This window comes from Nicotiana tabacum, chromosome 6 (assembly GCF_000715075.1).
Source record: "Nicotiana tabacum cultivar K326 chromosome 6, ASM71507v2, whole genome shotgun sequence".
In the NCBI taxonomy this organism is placed as follows: domain Eukaryota; kingdom Viridiplantae; phylum Streptophyta; class Magnoliopsida; order Solanales; family Solanaceae; genus Nicotiana; species Nicotiana tabacum.
This window is the reverse complement of record NC_134085.1, coordinates 188,244,979-188,254,142: the sequence shown is the minus strand read 5'-3', so window position 1 is coordinate 188,254,142 and position 9,164 is coordinate 188,244,979.

Here is a 9,164-nt window from a genome sequence, read left to right as displayed (position 1 = left end):
TGGAGGGAAGGCAGTAGCAACAGTAACGACGGTGAAGCTGCAGCGACATGGACGACGAGGACGAATGAAGCTAAAGCAGCAGCGCGGAACGGAGGAGCTGGAGGATGAAACAACAGCTGAAGAAGATGAAACAGTAGCTCGGAGGAAGATGAAGGCAGAAGAAGCAGCTCGGAGAAAGGCAGCCATGGCGATGAGCCTCGACGAAGCTGGGACAGCAGCGTCGGGGCAGCAGCAGTGGTGGCGCGGTAGGTTTTGGTCATGACGAAGCAGCGGCGACGAGGCTTCGAACAACAGAAGTACAAAACAACGGTCTGGTCGACGCACAAGCAGAAGCAACTGGTAGTGATGACGGACTGTTTTGCCGGAGAAGATGAAGCTCGACCAAACGACGACGAACTAGAGCAACAATGGTGGACGAAGAAGATGAAGTGCTTGGGCAGCAACTGTTTGGACGACGAGGGTGTGTCGAAGAAGAAGGTAAAGGGCAGCCATGGATGCTTGGTTGGAGCTTTGGAGGAGTTTTTTTGAGTTTGGGGAAGAAGAAGATAGGGAAGGGGCTGATGGGTTAGTTTTAAGTTTTTAGGGTTTTTGTTTTGTTTTCTTTTTTTTGTTTTTGTTTTGTGTTTTGAAAAATGAAGAAGGGTGTTAGGTATTTGGGTTAAAGGGGCGGACCGGGTCGACCCGGTCTGAAGTGGACTGGGTCATGGAGAAGATTGGGCAATATTTTGGGCCTTTGGCTTACAATTGACGAAGTGGCCCAATCCGATTTTCTTTTATATTTTTGTTCTCTTTTCTTCTTTTATTTTCTAAAACTAAATTATAAAAGTACTTAAATTATTATTAAGAACTAAATTAAGTTATAAAAGCGCAAATTAACTCCCAATAACAATTAACGCACAATTAAGTAATAATTAAGCATAAAATTGTTCATTTGGACATTAAATGCTAAAAATGCAAAAGATGCCTATTTTTGTGATTTTAATTTTTGTAAAACTAATTTAATTACTAACAATTGTAGAATTAAATCGTACATGCAAAATGCGACATATTTTTGTATTTTTTTTATTAATTTAACAAATAAGCAAACATAGACAAATACAAATAATTATCCAAAAATATCACAAAATCTCACAAAATTGCACACCGAGGAAAATCATATGATTTTAAATTTTTTGGGAGTAATTCTCATATAGGGCAAAAATCACGTGCTTACAATCTAGGATTACTGATTTTAGACCATTATAGACATAATTGCTGATTTTAACCCTAGTATCTGAATAATGTCAAACCCCTATAGGCATAATATCTAGTAGACAATGAAAACAGGCAGGTTTTCCCTTTGGGAATTCCTATAAGCATGATTTCTAAACTTTATATGGATTTTAACTTGCTACTGGGTTATAACTAATTGGGCGCTAAAACATGATATCTAAATGGTGACAAACGTGTAGAATTTTAGATAATTCCTATAGGCAGGTTATCTAGGTGTGAACAAGCAGGATTTAAAGTAAGTCTTATAGACATGGTTTCTAAATGTGATGTGAATATGCAGAATTAAAAGCAGTCATATAGGCATGTTTTCTAAATGCGAATTGAACATGTAGAAAATGCAGTCCTGTATGCATGTTTTCTACCCTTAAGCATGCATAATTACCCAACCCTTTTCACTAGCCAGCCCCAAATGTTCATTACAACTTATTACAAACCAAGAATACTGAATTTCATCAGAAAAGTTACAACCAGAGGAAGCCTAATTTTTGACTTCCTCTCTGAGTTATGGAATAAACCACCTCAAAATGCCATTGATCCAAAACCTTTCTCAGACTTGAGTGTGTCAGAGTTCCCTAAGGGCCTCAATAGGATCCCGTCCAGTTCTCACACCCAAGTTACATAACCAGAATAGAGATGAGTGCAGTGTGGAAACGTCAGCCCTCATATGTCCAAGTTCAGATGGAGCTCATGGGTCCCAAGGCAAGGCTCACATGAGGGGGCAGAACTTAAGTCTAAGAAGAGAGTGAAAGTGCAAAAACTGAGTTTTAGGAGCTGAGGGAATAAAGGAGAGGGAAAGGGTGATGGGAGACAATCATTAACATTTCAGGGAGTCAATAACTTCATACAAAGGGGAGCAGGGGATTGGGAATCCATTGCAAGGAGCCTATACACTTAGGCATGGGTTAACTTTGGGCATGTACATCAATAGGAAGTGCTGACATGCTTGTAAATCAACCAGAGCACACAACATATAAGAGAAACATGGAGGTTATGATCCTAAGAGGATCAAGTTTGGGTCATTTACAGCAATGTCCAATGTTGTCATGCCCCAAGCAAACCACAAGTATTAAACACATTGGGGTGGGGATTTAGAATTCACAGGTCATGATGCATTGATTCAGAACAGGAGAAAGGAAATTACAGCATGCTAAATAATGGCACTGGGTTAAATCAAACAGTAGGCAGACAAGAATGCAAGAAACAGTAAATAAGCATGTTGCTGTTGGTACAGAAAAAACTTAATTAGAACATACCAGTAAGATATGCAAATGCAAAAAATAAGCAAGTTCCCCCACAGCCTAGCCTTGGCTTTCAGCCGGCTAGGTAAGGCAACAATATAGTAGTAGCATAAAAGAGAGAGAGGTTTAGTGTAGTGTGTATTTGAACTCAAGTATTTATGCCTTGTGTTCGTGTTTTTAAAGAGAAGAAGTACAAGGTATTTATAGTTTTTGAAAATGAGTAAGAGAGAGAGGTAATAAGCTACAAACATGGAAACAATCATGATTAGGAATCAATTATACAAGTGATTCCCTTTAATTGAGGGATCACTTGCTTAACGGGCATTGATAGGTTCAAAACAAGGAAAGAAATAAATTTGTCAGCAGACTGACAGTTTCCATAAAAGAAGTAGTAAGACATTAAGTAAACAATAGATTCTAGGTACAGAAATATTCTAATTTTGGAAAGGATTCAATAAGGCAAAATAGGAAAAGAAATCAATTAACCTTAACGGGCGGGTGAAATCAGAATTTCACAAAGGAAAAGTTTGAAATCAGTCACAAGTTTGAAAATTAGTCAAAGAAGGAGACTCAGCATATAAATAGGATGCATAAACATTATACATGCGAGGCCAAACCTGTTGGCAAAAGGAAAATAGCATACAGTAGTAACACAAAAAGAAAATTCAATGGATAGCAACACTCGAAACATGATAGTCAATTGAATCAGTAGTGAAGAAACATAGAAGATCAAAAGCATGCGAAGGTCTCACAGTAGCAGGTGGGGAAAACCCCTTTTGAAAAATTAGGGTTTCGAGCATACTTGAGTTCTAAAGGAAATAGGAACCTAGAATCAAAAAGATCACACAAAGGAAAAGAGGTTTCGAAATAAAGAACTTCAAATCGGGCCTTGTACTTAAACTAACAGTCTCAGATCCCAAACAGTAGGGATTTCAACAATAGAAGAATTTTAAAAGATGGATAAACAAATAAATCGGATAAAACTCTAGCAAACCAGCATTAGTCTAATAAACAGTTCAAAAGGAATTAAGACTTTTAATATGCAAACTCAGGCAAAAGAATAATACGAGCAAACACAACAAAACATGTCAAAAAACCAAAGAAAAGTTTTTGAAATATCTTAACATAACCCTAATCGAAAAGATAAGGAGTTTTGAAAGCAGAGTTTTAAAAGAAACTTCGAGAAAAACGCTTAAAAGTTCAGAGCAAACATAGATCTGAAAAGGACCTAAGAGAAATCGAAAGAACCTTAGAGGTTAGGGTTTTAGAAGAACCCCAAATGATGAGAAAGGCTTTGAAAACCCTCGATCTAAGTAGGAGAGTCAAAAGTCTGACTCGAATAGCCATGGCTGGCTGGAGAAAGGCCAGAGACGACTGGAAAACGGTCATCGAGCAAACACTGGACAAAGTCCCTTCACGATCCGGTCATGATAGCACAGAATTGAACACGTAGAAGCCATGAGAGGTGGATACGAGTTTTCGATGACCTCAGAAGCCATAGATTTGGGAGGTATTAGGGTTGCAGTTTGATGGCGGCAGCTAGGGTTTGTGAGGGATTGCAGAGAGAGTTGAGAGGGAAAAGGGTTCAAGGGCGGCAAAGTTTGGAAATGAGGCTAGGGTTGGGGGTCGTTGGAATTAAAAAGGGAAAGGAACCATGAGGGTCGTTGATCTAAAATCAACGACCAAGATTTAGCAGGTCTTGAGTCAGATAGGCGGATTTGTTCAGATGGCAATTGGGCTGGGATATTGGTGTTTAAATTGGGGGTCCAATTCAGGTTGTAATTGAAATGCAATTGGGGCTAGATTTTAAATAGACACTTTTCACTTACTTATTTTATAAAAATAGCAAATTAATTTCTGAAAACAAATTGAAGGTACTAAAATGATTCGTAATACATATTTATTAATTTTAAAATACTGGACTTAATTTTTATAAATATAAACGCAATTAAATCTAAAAGAGGCTAATATTGCAATTATATGCAATTTAGCTTTAAAAAATACTAAATAACTTTGTAAAAATATGCAAAACTTATATTAGCTATATTTTAGTATGAATATGAGAATCCAATAAACGAATCATAAAAAATAATAATTTTGGAAATTATTATTGGATTTTAGGGATGAAAATAAGGAAATAAATTGGTTTAAAACCTTTTAAAAATTAAGGAAAAATAATAAAACAACTGGACACACTTATATATACATACACATGCCATTTTGAAAGTATTTTGCATATTAAAAAATATATATAGGAAAAAATTGGGTATCAACAATAAACAAGGGAATTCAAAAACTTGAAAGTAAGAGGTTCTGTAGGTGGCGAAGAAAAATGGAGATTGGAACGGAAAGAGATTAAAAGTAAAGTTTGGGCAAGAGAAGGAAAATGCATTTATAGGATGAAAACAACAGTTCAGAACCGATAGTGGCCGACAATAATCGACATGCATTTAATGCCTCGATATACGAAAAGACAGGACGTTTCGGTCACCTCTGCCGCTTACGTCATGATAAACCGAGGGCAAGTTCGAAGCCTCAATTCATTTTTTGTCATTGCACTCTAAAAAACGAGGGGACTATCTGTATACAGTCAAAATCTGTCTTGCCTAATTTTGTACAACTAATCAAAATCGGGGGTGGCAGATCAAGGCACGACCTCGGTTATTTCAAACATGATGCGGAGATGAAATGGTAAGCTCGTGGCTCAATGGCCGATCAAAATCAGGACCGGGTGTGATCGAGACCTAAGCAAGAAAGAGATCAAGCAAGATCAAATGAAGCCTGCTAAGTTGAGTAATAGAAAGCCGAGATATCCGCGATTGGGCAAGGATCATGGCGGAAATCTCGGCACATATCAAGTCAAGGCTGGTTATTTAGCCTATCATGGGATTTACTTCTGCAATTAGAATTGTACCATAAATAGGATACCTCTACTAAATAAAGAGGGTTCTAATCATTTTGTAACCATCTTACATTCACGCATATCAAAGCAATATATCACATTTTTATCTCTTGCAAGCTCTGTTGTTCAGTTCTACTTTTAATAGTTTGTTCGGTTGGTTCGAGGGCAATTAGCTCAAGGACCATAATTGTTCATCACATTGGTTTGATTTATTTTACTGCAATTTCTATCATTAATTCTTACATTTATCAGTTTGTGCCAAGTGAAATCACATATCATTAAAACCACTTATAAGTTTAATTGTTATCCCATTTTAAGGGTAAACAATTATTATAAGAAATACGAAACTCTAAATACATATGAAATATTGGTCTCTGTTATGAACAATAAAAGAAGAAGAAGAATATTACAGAGAAAAGCAAGGAAAGAGAATTCTTATTGATCTTGGAGTTATTTATAATGGAATAGAACTCCTCTATTTATAGGAAAAAAGTGACTTAGCCATCAAGTAACAAACCCTAAGATTTCTCTAAAATACAGACATTCACCATAAAATAAAATTTTATTTTTAACACTCCCCCTTGAATATCTATTTTACAGATAATGTGCCTCGTTAAAACCTTACCTAAAATAAAATCCAGTGGAAAAAAAACTCGTAAGGAAAAAAGAGTAACGTGTATTAATTTCCCCTGATGAGAGCATTCCAATCTTGTGTACTAGCTTCTTGAATGTTGACGTCGACAAAGATTTGATGAATAAAAATAGCCATATTAGCTCCAATGAAAATGTTGCACCTTGAAAATCATCGCTATCACATTATCATGCTTATAGTTATAGCAAGATACAAATGTGCGCAAATATCACTTAGGATATGGTACTTCAGGACCAAGAATGTATATGGTTTAAGCGATTTAGATTCTTCAGGGATTGTCATATAAGTTAAGTCATATAAGCTATAAAATAGACTTTATATGCATATCAAGTTTTCATGTCATGCTAGACAAATAAAATATTGAAAACTAATTGCATATATCATTGACTTTATACTTTCAAGTATTTGAACTGCATGTCTTTCATATGAAACCAATTCTATTCGAAATTGTTTCTCTAGACTTAAGATCTTCATATATATTTTTAGCGCAAATATAGATGCCATTGACAAACATTTTATATCGGTTTCCAACCTCCTTATTTTCATATAGACATAACATAGAGATCTCTTCATTCATATATTCAGGTACCTGAATCTCTCCTGAAATTTTATGAAGTGTCATGTCATGTGATCATCTAGATCACTTGCCTCCTTTATTATGATTATTTTTATCATTTGCTCATCTTCAAGAAGTTTATTTGAAACCGATTTGTCCATACGCTTTAAGCGAACCATAGACTTTGTCCTTCTAGGACTTATTCTAATAGGAGGATTTACAGCGAGAATATGGTTACTTTCTTTGGGTCAGCAAATGCGCCCCACATGCTTTGCAATATATTGCAGATGAATTATAGTTTTATGAACTTCAAGTTCATATTATCTTCGAGGGTCTAGAGGTATAAATGATAATTCATTCCACGTAACTTTTCTTAACTGGTTATCATGTCTCTCTCATGTTAGAAAAACTGATTTGCTTCCTCAATTTGGAACCCCACCTTTGTGCGTTATAGTGTTAATCAAAATATACACTGCACACCTATAATAATAAGATGAAATTATTTGATTTTTGACCCTGCACCATTTGTGAGGGGAGAATGTAATATACTTTTGTATATAACCTATATCAAACTGATATAGATAACTTTGTTCTCATAAGCAATAATTTAACTATTAAGTGGAGGCACTCAATAAATCATCTTGCTAAACCAGTTGTGATGTAAACCAACTTACCAAGATAAACCATATTGAGTAGAAATATGAAAATTATGCTCTAAATTAAATTATCGAGCAAGTTACCTCACAAACATTAGTATTTGAAACCAATTCTATTCGAAATTGTTTCTCCAGTATTTGAACTACATGTCTTTCATATGAAACCAATTCTATTCGAAATTGTTCCTCCAAACTTAAAATCCTCATATATATTTAGCGCAAATATAGATGTCATCGACTAACATTTTATATTGATTTCCAGCCTCCTTATTTTCATATAGACATAACATAGAGATCTCTTCATTCATATATTCAGGTACCTAAATCTCTCTTGAGATCTTATGAAGTGCTATGTCATGTGATCTTCTAGATCACTTGCCTCATTTATTATGATCATTTTGATAATTTGCATATCTTCAAGAAGTTTATTTGAAACTGATTTGTCTATACGCTTTAAGCGAACCATAGACTTTGTCCTTCTAGGACTTATTCTAATAGGAGGATTTACAGTGAGAATATAGTTACTCTTTTTGGGTCAGCAAATGCGCCCGGCATGCTTTGCAATATATTGCAGATGAATTATACTTTTATGATCTTTAAGTTCATATTATCTTCGAGGGTCTAGAGGTACAAATGATAATTTATTCCACGTAACTTTTCTTAATTGTTTATCATATCTCCCCCTAATGTTAGAAAAACTAAATTGCTTCCTCAATTTTGGAACCTCACCTTTGTGCGTTATAGTATTAATCAAAATATACACTGCACATCAATAATAATAAGATGAAATTATTTGATTCTTGACCCTAAACCAATTGTAAGGAGAGAATGTAATATACTTTCATATATAACCTATATCAAACTGATATAGATAAGTTTATTCTCATAAGTAATAGTTTAACTATTAAGTGGAGGCACTCAATAAATTATCTTGCTAAACCAGTTGTGATGTAAACCAACTTACCAAGATAAATTATCTTGAATAGAAATATAGAAATTATGCTCTAAATTAAATTATTGAGCAAGTTACCTCACAAACATCAGGTTGCGGGTTAATAATAATCGCACATGTAACGATCTCATAGATGCATCTTGTGTGGTATACATGGCGGGTGAAGCCCATATTCACCTTTGATATTTCCAACATTTATGGGATTCAATCCCAATTTTAATTGGTCTATAATTAATGAGAACAAGTAACATAAGAGAATTCGTAAAGAACTTTCTAGTTCTTTAATATTTACCCATGTGATTTCTCTTTTATTTTTGCACATCATACTTAAATTAACATGACTAACTAATTATGCCAACTAAATAAATTATCAATACTGATAAAGTTCAGATTTACACCATGACATGTGCAATTATCAATAAACTCCAAGTTTATTATGATATGAGTTTAAACTGGAGAATAAAGCGGGTAGCTTTTCACATACATATTTCCCCGCTACAAGTTGTAGTAATGGAAGATATTAAATCTTTCCTTTGTTTACAATCTCAATTTAATCAACCGCTTTCGCGTATACTTTGGAAACTCAATTAAGTTTCTTTGAGACTTACTACAACACAATGCCTTATTGATAATCAATTTTATTCCTCTAAAATAGTAATAATTGGCTCTTCGAGAGCTCTCAATTAATTTGGTACTACCATATATTCATCAACATCCATATGGTGAATATCTCTTTTAAAGAGAAAGTTATACCATTATGGTTATGGTCAAAATTATATGCAAGATATGTTTCTTGCATTAATGTTATTCTTTAATAATCACATTATCAAAATATTTTGGCGTGCAATAGGTACGTGACCAATGACCATTCATGCCATAATAATGACATTATTTTTTTATTTCCCCTCAAACCTCATTCTAGAGGTGGGTGTGGTA